Below are 12663 nucleotides of genomic sequence, written 5' to 3' on the forward strand. Positions count from 1 at the left end.
TTCACTTAGTTTGACAAGATCTAGGTCCATATATGTTGCCGCAAATGGCATTATTTCGTTGTTTTTTACGGCTGAGTAGTATTAGCAACTGAACAACAGCAGCAGTATTCCATTTATACATGTGCCACATGTTATTTATCCACTCATCTGTCTTTGGACATTTAGGTTATTTCCATATCTTGGCTACTGTAAACAGCGCTGTAATGAACATTGGACTGCCTCTATCTTTTCAAAGATAGTTTCCTCTGGATAGTTTCCTCAGGAGAGGAGTTGCCAGATCATATGGCAACTCTATTTTTAGTTTTTTAAGGAACCTTCATTCTCTTTTCCATGGTGGCTGCACCACTTTACATTTCCACCAACACTGTAGGAGGGTTCCCTTTCCTCCACATCCTCTTCAGCATTTGTTACTTATATGATGGCCATTCTAACCAGTGTGAGGTAGTATCTCATTGTAGCTTTGATTTGCATTTTTCTGATAATTAGACATGTCGAGCATCTTTACTTGTACCTATTGACCATCTGTATGTGCTAAGATCCAAGTGTTGATGTCACTTGCTCTAGGAGGGCAATGATTGCTGTGCATTGATGATACCATATCCCTGTCCTTGCCATGGGTCTCTTCAGGTTACCTAGTTTCACACAACAGAAAGGACTCAGAGAGACCAAAAAGAAAATGAACTTTAGAAAGAGTAATAATAGGCCCCCAGCATACTGGGAAGACTTGGAGAATTCAGTTTAAAGCCAGCAGCAGGAAAAAATAGCTAAAACTATGATTTGGAGAGCTTTCAAAGAGGAAAATGTTACCCCCATCACAGCCCATCAGAGAAATAAAGTGCCTTGTCCCTTCTTTGAAACACTGGGACCTATTCAGAGTCTAGTAAGCTGTAATCTGATTGGCACAACCTATTTCACATGCCTATGACAGAGCTTGACAGAACTGCAAGGGCTGCTAGGGAAAAGGACCCACTGCTCTCAGGTGGCTCAGTGGTAAAGAATCCACCTGCAACGCAGGAGATGCAAGAGGCATGCGTTCAGTCTCTGGCTTGGGAAAATCCCCTGGAGGAAGGGGCATGGCAGCCCACTCCAGTATTTTTGCCTGGGAAATCCCATGGACAGAGGAGCCTGGCAGACTGCAGTCTATAGGGTCACAAAGAGTCGGACATGACTCAGCAACTAAGCTGACATGACATATCTTCAGCCTTTATAGTTGGAAGAGGTCTTTGTTCTATCTCAATAAAAGATTTCTCAGTATAGAAAGCCAATAAAATGCTTAGTAGCTAAAATAAATTGCAGACGTTAAACACACTGTGTTTCTTTTCTTGCTCATCTGCCTTTCCCAAGAGGGAGCCATATTGGTGAGGGCAAGAACCATGTCCAGGTTGTGTACCATTTCATCTTAACACTCAGCACAACATTACCTAACACAGAGTAGGCCTTGACTTGGACACTGTTGAAGAAATTAATAACAAAAATAATAGTTATAAAATGTTTAACATAGTATCTGACACATAGTAAGAGTTCTTCAAACAAACAGAGCAATGGATCTTTTGAAGACAGGTGTCATTTGTCATTCTGATCTGTGTCCCTAGCAATATATCAGATAGTTAGTATGTGTTCAATTGAGTGGATAATTAAATTAATGAATTAATAGCTACATGTTAATGTAATTCATTTCTAAGAGATATCCGAGGAACTTAGAGCACAGACGCTTGAAGTCCCAGCGAGGCAGCTAGGTCCCGATAGGGAGAAGTCACATAATGGGTTTTCCACCAGCAGTCACAGAAAGTCCACAGAAGCTCATATCTGTATAAACAGCCCTTCTATGAAGCAAAATAGAAATGCTTCCTTTCCCTTCTTCATCTGCTTCGCAAAGCTCCTGGTGTTGCTAGCCTTACTCCCAGCTGCCTGGGCACATAGCAACACAAGGTGGGCAGCATGATTTTCACTGTAAAATCACCAGCTGTGGTTCGGATCCCCTTGCAGACAGCTCAAGAATATAAAATTTTACGTCCTATGTTGTCTTTGGGGCACTTATTGCTAATGGGGAGGACAGCACGAGTTCTGATTTCCAGCATGTAATATTGGTAAATTTACCCCCAATGTTTATGACTAGAACTTTCTCTAAGGTTTCTTTAGAGCCTCTGACTCAGCACTACCGCCAAATCCCAAAGGCTGGCCCAAAGCATACCTTCAGGTGCAGCCATCAACACTGATCTCAAAACACATGTGATGTGGGAAGGAAGAAACTCTGCTTCTCGTGGGAGTCCATGATTTTGTGTACTCCCGTCAGATTATAGCCTGATGCAATCATTTGACAGGGGGTAGAATGTGAAGCAAAGAAAAGCCAACTAACACTATTGTCAGATTTCAGGATGCAATTCAGCTACATGAGGAGGAAATGGGGAGGGGTGGGGGAAGGGGAAGGGTTGTTGAAAAACTCCAGATGGTTATATTTACCTGCATAAAAAGGAAGCTTTGAAGCGTGATAATAGTTTTCTTCAAATTTAGGATAATTTTAGAGCTGTTTTCCACGTGTAAGTTTGTGTGCGCTCAATCGCTTCAGTCGTGATCCTATGGACTGTAGCCCGCCAGGCTCCTCTGTCCATGGGATGCTCCAGGCGGGAATATTGGAGTGGGTCGCCATGGCCTCCTCCAGGGCATGTTCCCAACTGAGGGATCGAACCCACTTCTCCTGCAACTTCTGCGTTGCAGGTGGATTCTTTACCCGCTGAGCCAATAGCAAATGAAAAGAATAGGTAACTGTGATTCCTCAGGCATCTGGATTCTTTAAGATCCTGAAACACTAGATAACTGTGATGACCAGTAGGTGGCAGCATAACCTCCACCATTTTTGAGGTTTGTCCTTGAACCACTGAGGCTATCATCATTTGAAAGTTAACAGTCACAAATTGCATACCAGCTGCCCAATTTGTTGGCTGTTGTAACATTTCTTTTATGATAGACTCCTCTTTTCAAAGAGATCCATTCAGCCAATATAGCCTTTAAATATGTGCACGGTACTAAAGATGCATAAGCATTGTGCCAACCTGCCTTTTTTCTTTTTCCTTTCTCTCTCTTAGCTTTTATACAGGCAAGTCCTTGCATGTCTGATTGAATAAAGACAATTAACTGTTCTTTAAAATGTTGCTTCCATCTATCTCATATGCGTAACCACTTACCCACAAATTTACTTACCAAGGACCCAAGCGCTGCCGTGGAAACAGAAAGGATGGGGGGACTGATTTTAAACAGATTATGATTCAGTTACTGGCTCCATCATTTGATTCCTCTGAGTCACATTTTGTTTTGTTTTTGTTTATTCATATAAAGATGAAGTTCCTAGAGTTAATAATATCCACCCGGTAGGATCATTATCATAAATAAATAAAGTAGCTGAATTCCCTAAATGTTGATTGAGCTCTTACTAGGCGCTCAGCATTGTGTCAGGCCCAGGGAATCGGCACAACATTGACTTTATCCTCAAGAAGGTCACAGTCTGCAGCTGCGCTGTCCAGTACTGCGTCCTCTTGCCATGTGCTGCTATTTAAATTTAAATTAAGCAAAATTAAGTCAGATTAAAACTTCAATTCCTGTAGTACACTGGCCACATTTCAAGTGCTTGATAGCCTTACGTGACTTGTAGGTACTGTATCACTTAATGCAGATAGCGAATATTTCCACCATTGCAGGAAGTTCTATTGGACAACCCTGGACTGCATGACCACACAGGCTCATAGAAGTTAATAAAGTCTCAAAATTGCTTTCAAAGACCAATACATGGGACAGGGAGGTGAAACAAGCAAACAGAAAAGAGTTATGAACTCTTTCTTGTGGTGTCCAAAAAGACTTTCAGACAGAAATCGTTGTAATGGAAGTCACGGCACGAGAGATGACACATGAGGAGTGGTGTGAGGAGCATCGGGGTGCTTTTAGGAAGCACTGAGGGGAGGAGGAAGGTCTCTGAAGAGGTCCATCATGTGCAAAGACTGTAAAAAAGACAGAAAGCATACAAGTTCTGCTCAGGGAACTCGAGCTGTTCTGAACCGTGAAAGGAGAAAGACTGAAGGGCAAGGAAGGTTAGACAGAAGGAGATGAAACCAAGAAGAGAAAATCACCGTCTAAATTTTGAGTGTTAGCCTGAACACTCGTGATGGCTTAGCTTTTCTTTTCCCTCCAGCGTGAGAGCAGCAGCGGTGACCCTTTTTACAGCTGAGCTCAGAGAGAGGGAGCAACAGAAAGAGGGAGAGGTCCCTGACGGATTCTTTCCACAACTGCGTCTGAGTGGAAAATGAAACTAACCCCTTCCAGCCTGCACAGCGCCTCCCAGAACAAGACTGTTTTGCTCACACATTCCTCAGACTGTGAGAACAACCCACCAACCATGTCACCAGTAACAGGACTGCCCCTTCAGCCCCCGTGGACGCACATTCCCCCCAAATCAGTGAAGAATGCCTTCTGCCAACCTTAAAACTGATTCAAGCCTCTTGAGTCCTAAGCTTTGAACCAATCTCCAACTTTTTGTGGTTACAGTTCACAGTTGGCTGGCAAAATATGACTTCCTGGTTTGGAGATAAAAGACTTGGGGGTGGGAGTGGGGAAAAGACTGAGGGGGAAAAAAAAAAAACTTACTTGACATCAAATGCCTCTTTCAAAATACAACTTTAATGAACAAAGTGCCAGTGAACCTTGCTCATCCTGATTACGTTTCTGAGAATGTAATCTTTTAAAATTTGAGGAGAAGGGGGTTTGGCAGAAGTAGACTTGGGGTTTCTTTAGCCTCCAGACATCTGGGAGAGAGTGGAGGGATTGCTGATTTGCAGCACACAGCTGGGAGGAAAGGGCCCCATTTCAGGGGGGAGAGCAAGGAAAAGGAAAGAAAAAGCTCCATTGTAATAGATGTTCCAAAAATCATCAGTCTTTCAGAAGAGATGAGGTGGGGATGTTGGGGGAGGGATGGGCTCAGCGCTTCATACGGTTTTATTTAAGCTTGAATACAGATAATCAGTCCTGCTGTTTATTTCCATACCAAATGCTCAGGGGGCCAGAGCTCTGTCACATTCCTAACCCGGATCATTTTAGCAGCAATCTTTCTGGGGTAGAAAATATACTCAAGACGCTTCCTCGTAAAGAGTTACCAGGAGAGTCTAGAAGGGCCCTCCTGGACTTTCGCAAGCCAAAGGGTGCTCCTTCTCCCTCCCAGGTGGCCAATTATTCCCGTGACAACACCTCATACTTTCCATGTGATGCCATTTGACAAAGGATAAGCAGGGCCAAGCTAAATGCTCACCCACTTGACACTTAATCTCTTTATCGTCCCAATTAGAATGTTCAGAGAGAGGCGCTTGGCACCAGGGGTCAAACTGCAACCCCCTCCTTAGTGGTGGTGAGACAATAGGTGTGATTTTGAAAAGCAGAGGGTTCTGGCATTGGACAACAGGCTTTAGAGCCCAAACTTGGCAACTTGAACATAGAATTCAAGTCCTCATAGCTTTATCTTTCTCATCTGTAAAATGTGAATTTACATCATACTTCACCTCACAGGGTCAGTTTTGAAATTATAGGAGCCATGTCAGCTGGGTGTCCAAAAAAAGAGCTTGACACACACAAGAAGCATTTGATTAAGATGGGTTATGGCCTTTGCCATTGTGATGTCACACAAACTGATTAGCGTACTGGCATTCTGCAGAGCCTGAGGGTAGATCACGCTCTTCCCACCAAGGGATTTATTTTCAAGTTTCTTAAGAACAAATGGGATATCCACCTCCCCCAGTTGTTTTTATGAGATTTTCCTTCTTAAGACATTTTAGAGTGTACAATGCAGTATTATTTTCAACTGTAGGCACAGTGCATTTGGCGCTAGTGGTAAAGAACAGGCCAATGCAGGATGCATAAGAGATATGCGTTCAATCCCTGGGTCGAGGAGATCCCTTGGAGGAGGGCATGGCAACCCACTCCAGTGTTCTTGCCTGGAGAATCCAATGGACAGAGGAGCCTGGTGGGCTGCAGCCTATAGGGTCACGTCAAACAGACTGAAATGCCTTAGCGTGTACATAGACACAATACAGATCTCTAGAATTTCATCATTTTGCATAACTAAAACTTTATACCAGTTGAGTTTCAACTCCCCATTTCCCCTCCCTTTGACCTCTGGAAACCAGCACTCTATTCTGTGCATTTGATTATTTTATATACCTCATAGAAGTCATACAAAGGCAATATTTGTCCTTCGATGATTGGCTTATTTGATTTAGCATCACATCCTCAAGATTCAATCATGCTGTTGCACAGGAAACAGTAGCCTTCCTTTCCAAGGCTTGATAGTAGTCCTCTGCATATGTTTATATATACAGGGGGTAACAGCCCTTTGTATATATAAGCGCCTTTGGGGCTTTGCTCAGACGGTAAAGAATCCGCCTGCAAAGCAGAAGACCCCGGTTTGATTCCTGGGTCAGGAAGATCCCCTGGAGAAGGGAAAGGCTACCCACTCCAGTATTCTGGCCTGGAGAATTCCATGGACTGTATAGTCCATGGGGTCACAAAGAGTCAGACACAACTGAGCAACTTTCACTTCACTTCACTTGTATATATACACACCATGAATTCTTTATTCATCCACTTAATGGACACTTAGATTGTTTCCTTGTCTTGTGAGTAATGCTGCAGCAAAACACAAGTATGCAAATATATCTTCAAGATCCTGATTTCTATCCTTGTGGGTAAGTACCCAGAAGCGGGATTACTGGATCATATGGCAATTCTATTTTTAACTTTATGAGGAATCTCCATACGGTTTTCCGCATTGGCTACACCATTTGACATTTCCATCAACAAGTGTGCAAGAGTTTCAGTTTCTCCACGTCCTTGCCAACACTTGTTATCTTTTGGTTTTGTTTTTGTCTTATAATAGTCATCCTAACAGGTGTGAGCTGATATCTCACTGTGCCTTAGCTTTGGATTTCCCTCATGATTAGTGACACTGAGCACCTTTTCATATATATGTTGGCCATCTGTATGTCTTCTTTGGAGAAATGTCAGTTATGTCTGTGCTCATTTTTTTAATCAGGTTGTTTGAGCTCCTTATATGTTTTGTATACTAACTCATCAGATAGGAGCTTTGCAAATGTTTTCTCCTATCCAATATGTTGCCTACACACTGTTAATTGTTCCCTTTGCCTTTTCACTTTACTTATCTCCATCAGGCTTTCTATTTTGATGTAGTCTTATATGTCTATTTTTGCTTTTGTTCCCTGAGCTTTTGGTGTCATTTCCAAGAAATTATTGCCAAGATTGACATCATAAAGCTTCTCCCTTATGTTTCCTTCTAGTAGTTCTACAGTTCCAAGTCTTATATTTAAATATTTCATCCATTTTTAGTTGGTTTTTGTGTATAGTGTAAAATAACAGTCCAATTTTTTTCCTTTTGCATGTGGATATCTAGTTTTCCCAACACTATTTAAAGATGATCCAGCCCCAAATTTAACCTCTTGGTACCTGGGACTTTAGGGAGGGCAAGCCTGTCCTCAGTGACATCAACCTCAAGTCTGAATACTTTGGCCTGTAACTTTCCTTTATTAGTCTAGAATCATTTGTCAAAATGTTTCTTAAACTTATTTTCAATCTGTATTACCACAGAGGATCATTTCATACCTATGTTCCTGACAGAGAATGTCTTATTTTCATGGAATTCATTGAATCAAAGTGTTTTTCTTGAGATCTGATAGGGCTTCCCACCACAGTGAATGTAGGGACTTAAGAAAGAGGCTGTAAGTTCATCCTGGCTTGCCTTTGCTGTCCTTAGAGCCTACCCTCCATCTAGAAAACGACATAATTCTGTTGTTTCCTCATGTAGAAAGCTTCGGCCCAGTCCCTGGTTTACCTTTTTTTCTCTTGAAGTCTTCTGCAACAACACCTGTTCCAAGAGAACATTTTTTCTCCTGTTTACAGATTCGGTCAAATTAAGCAAGAGTGGATGACTATTTCATCATGACAAAAGAATAGTCTCAGAACTCACATCTGGATGTGGTCATTCCCATGTGCCAGGCTTTAGGCTCGGCTTCCTTCCTGGGTTTGCTAGTTCTACACCCCAGCTTCCTACAAAAAAACCTATCAACATCTGACAGAAGAAAAGGAAAATAATCTGTGAAGAAGTTGAGTCTTCTTTCCTTTGTGCTCACTTAGCAGATCTATAACCAGACTGTGACAATAAGAAAGAACTGCTGCAACATCTGTTCTTGAGAAATTCTTCAGATATCCTCTGTGGTTCCCAGTTATATGAAGAATCCTCAAGTTTAGATCAGGAATTTCGAACTCAAATGCCTATAGGGACCAGGCATGTAATGTAAAAAGTGAAAGTGAATTCCTTCAGTTGTGTCCGACTCTTCGCGACTCCTTGGACTATCGCCTTCCAGGCTCCTCTGTCTGTGGGATTTTCCAGGCAAGGATACTGGAGTGGGTTGCCATTTCCTTCTCCTGGGGATCTTAACATATAATGTATATATAATGTAAATTAGGGAGGCAAGAAAATATCAGAAAAGTTTTTACTTAATTCTATTTTAAGTGCATTGATTAAAGACCACTGCCAATAGCTCTAAGTACTGGGTAGTAGGGAGTGATGGGGACTGTGGCAGATTGGAAAGGGGATGCCTTCCTGAAGAGAGTAGCCCTTTCTCAAGTCCAGCTGTTTGTTGCTCTGTGAGAACATAAGCCCAGTGTTGCTAATGCTTCAAGTTTTCAAGAGAAGCCAGACATCAGATGTTTCTGTTAAATCTAATTTTTTTATATTGACAAGTTATCAATATAATTAGAAATCAGGATAGTGGCAGTGCTTATAGAGAAAGTACAAGTAGAATTTGGGGATTCTGCTTCTGTTTCTTGATCTCAGTGCTAGTTATACAGGTGTGTTCTTTGTGAAAATTTATGGAGATGTACAAATATATATCCAAGTTTCTGTATGTATATGATACTTTCTTATACTTTTAAATGTGTCGACATTTTAGGAACAATTTGCAACATTTTCTGGACCAACATTATGTATGCCAAGTACTGCCCGTCTATGAAATGAAATAAGCCCTCAAGGTCATTCTTTATCAGCTTTAATTTAGATAACTTGGGGAAAAGTTGCTGATTTTTCTGTCACTCATTCACATGCAGGGGAGGAAGGAAAAGGCCAAACATGGTTGCAAGGCCCAAACACGAGCAGATGTATTTCCAGGCCACACACTACCCTGGCCTGAGTGCATCTAGAGAGTAGCCCAAATGCTCAGGCCATGCCCTTCTCAACCTCTGAGAGACTAGGTTTGTTTGACTTATCCAGTGCTTCCCTTGGTCCACCATTATTCAGTTCAGTTCAGTCGCTCAGTCGTGTCCGACTCTTTGCAACCCCGTGGACCATAGTACGCCAGGCCTCCCTGTCTATCACCAACTCCCGGAGTTTACTCAAACCCATGTCCATTGAATCAGTGATGCCATCCAACCATTTCATCCTCTGTCATCCCCTTCTCCTTCTGCCCTCAATCTTTCCCAGCATCAGGGTCTTTTCAAATGAGTCAGCTCTTCACATCAGGTGGCCAAAGGATTGGAGTTTCAGCTTCAGCATCAGTCCTTCCAATGAATATTCAGTACTGATTTCCTTTAGGATGGACTGGTTGGATCTCCTTGCAGTCCAGGGGACTCTCAAGAGTCTTCTCCAACACCACAGTTCAAAAGCATCAATTCTTCTGCACTCAGCTTTCTTTATAGTCCCACTCTCACATCCGTACATTACTGGGACCTCTAATTCTTGCTTCACTAGGTCTCTCCTTGTGGAAATTCAAGTCTCATATTTCTTCTCATTGAAATGAGAGCTGCTCACTGCAACCTAACCTTTAGGGGAAAAAAATGAAGGTAACGTGAGACAGTAGAAGATAGGCAAGCTTTGAAGTCAGACACAACAGGATTCAACTATTGGTCCTAACACAAACTAGCCAAGAATTTGGCCAAACTCCTTAACCATCATGGTCTGTTGTTTTGTCATTTAAGTAACATGGACTTAAATACAAACTTGCCCGATAGCTCAGTTGGAAGAGTCTGCCTGCAATGTGGGAGACCCAGGTTTGATCCCTGGGTGGGGAAGATTCCTTGGAGAAGGAAATGGCAACCCACTCCAGTATTTCTGCTTGGAGAATTCCATGGACAGAGGAGCCTGGTAGGCTGCAGTCCATGGAGGTCACAAAGAGTCAGACACAACTAAGTGACTAACATTTCACTTTCATGGTCATAAATACATGTGCCCGAAATGTATGAAGTGCATAAATAAAATACCTAGCCCTGCTATGCAGTGCTTCTCAAACTTTAATATGTAGGAAAATTTCCCCAGATACCTTGTGAAAATGTAGATTCTAATTGAGTAGGGCTGGGATGGAGTCTGAGATTGTGCATTTCTAACACATTCCCGAGAAGCCAGTACTGCTACCGGTTCCCAGACCACACTTTCAGTAGCAAGGCTGCAGAGTGTTTGCTCACAGTAGACATTAGAACTAACAGATAACAGTTCCTCCCCCTTCACCCTCCATAAAACATGTGTCCCCACTGTGGAGTTTGAAATGGAAAGTTGAAGGCGGGTAGCTAGAGGCACTGACTTTATTTTATTTACTTTACATGGGATCCCAGTAAGCTCTGGGCCACTTGCTTCCTTTGTGCTGATAGCAATAAGGACCAGGTCTCTACTGTGATCATGAATTTCACAAGAAGAAGGCTGGGATGGTTGTCAACCATGGTGGTGGTCAACAGGGTTCCCACATGAGGAAATGAGACAGGAAGAGTTAAACATGCTTCTCTATAGGAGGCGTCTCTTTATTTCCTCAAGATGACTGCCAAACTCTCTGTTATTATTTTTTTTTCATCTGAATGTTTTATTCCATGAATAGCCGACCAATATAAATGTGTTTCAAGTCCATGAATAAACAACATAATAATAAAAAGCACGTGGTTTTCCTAAGAGTTTATCCCTGCAGTTCTGAGTTAACCAAAAGACAGCAACTTTCACTTTGGGGGAAGGGAATGAAGACAGTTTCAAACGTGCTGGAGAGACTCCAAGAGGAGAGGAAACAGGAGGGAAAGAAAGGATTATTGGTCTGTACCACTCGTAGTTCCCCATAGCTGTTTTGGTAGGATTGGGGTAGAGGAGGCAAAGCTGTTACAAAAGAGATTGAAGAGGCAAGAAAGAAGGCATTGGTTTTGGGGGCAGGAAAGAATACCTTCTCCCCAGGAGTATGAGAGAGAACAACTGGTCTCCTTTTCCCTCCAGGATAAACCTGTGTAGGTCACTCCCATGAGTCTTAGATTCTTCATCTATAGCATAGGGGAAGGTGCATCTCCCTACTGAAATGTTCCAAGAAGGTGCTAAAAGCACACCTGAGGATGTGCCTAACTCCTTGGCTACTTGGGCTGTGGATCACAGACCCTGGGTCCAAAGGAGCACCATATCCTATTTACTAGCCTTACTGCAATCATCAGGGCACTCATTTTGCTCAGCAGATACTCTGATCTGATACTCTGATACTCTGATCCAGATACTCTGATACTCTGACAGACCTTGGGACACATTCATGGGATGTGTCTCAAAGGATCCATTGCCATCACATGGGCTCAACGCCTACTTTGGTCCCCATGGTGACACAGGCTTTCATTTAAACCCACATTCATCCAACCGCAGTTCACCTAACACTTACTTGCCTCTCACCCCACACACCTCTGATACTGCCAGAACAGTCTCACAGAGCTCTAGGTTTGAATTGTACTTTTTCTACTCATTAGCTGTGGAAATTTAGGCACACCACGTAATTGCCTAGTTTCCATGTTTTCATCTGTAAAATGGGAACATAGTAAGTGTAAAATAAGGCATTAGACCAGTGGCTGACACATGGAAGACACTTTGACATGTTACTTGCTGCCGTTATTATTATTTACATTGGACTTTGTCCTTGTATGTATGTGAGAAAAGTGACATTGTAGGTGAATGAGTGATACAGTCAAGTTTTACATTTTGCCAGTTCCATGGGGGCAAGGAGTTCCCCAAATGCACAATAAAAGGTGTTCAAGCCATTAAAAAAAAGTTTAAACAATAAGCTGACACTGAAGTCCATGGTCTGGGTATTGATCGGGTATCAGACTAGGACCTCCCACCTTCTATTTCAAGGTCTCGAACCTACTGAACCCTTGTCTAATATTCTTTTTGCCCATTATTTTCCCTTACTGGGTAGCTGCCCATTTCAGCTTTGTCTGCCTTTGTAGTTTTGACTTCTCATGTGGATCTAATACCCACCAGATTCCTTGAAACTTGCCTCACTTCCCCAGTATCTGTCCTTCATCCTGCAATCACTATTCATTGCAGTAAAGACTACGTATCTTCTTTAAGGCCAGTTCCTATGTCTTGATTTTTCTCTGAGCAAGAAAACGGTACTATAGTGAGTCTATGTGGTTAGAATCCAGCTTTCCTACTACTTTATGAGAAAGTACTGTACTAAGTGAAAGGGAAGTGATACTAGGTAAAGCAGAGAAAAGCAGAAGCAGAAAAATTACTGCTTTTGTTTGATACCTGCTCTGAAAAGATCCAGATGCTAGAAAAGATTGAGGGCGTAAGAAGAAGAGGGTAGCAGATGATGAGATGATTGGATAGCTTCC

The sequence above is a fragment of the Dama dama genome, chromosome 24 (assembly GCF_033118175.1).
Source record: "Dama dama isolate Ldn47 chromosome 24, ASM3311817v1, whole genome shotgun sequence".
Classification (NCBI taxonomy): domain Eukaryota; kingdom Metazoa; phylum Chordata; class Mammalia; order Artiodactyla; family Cervidae; genus Dama; species Dama dama.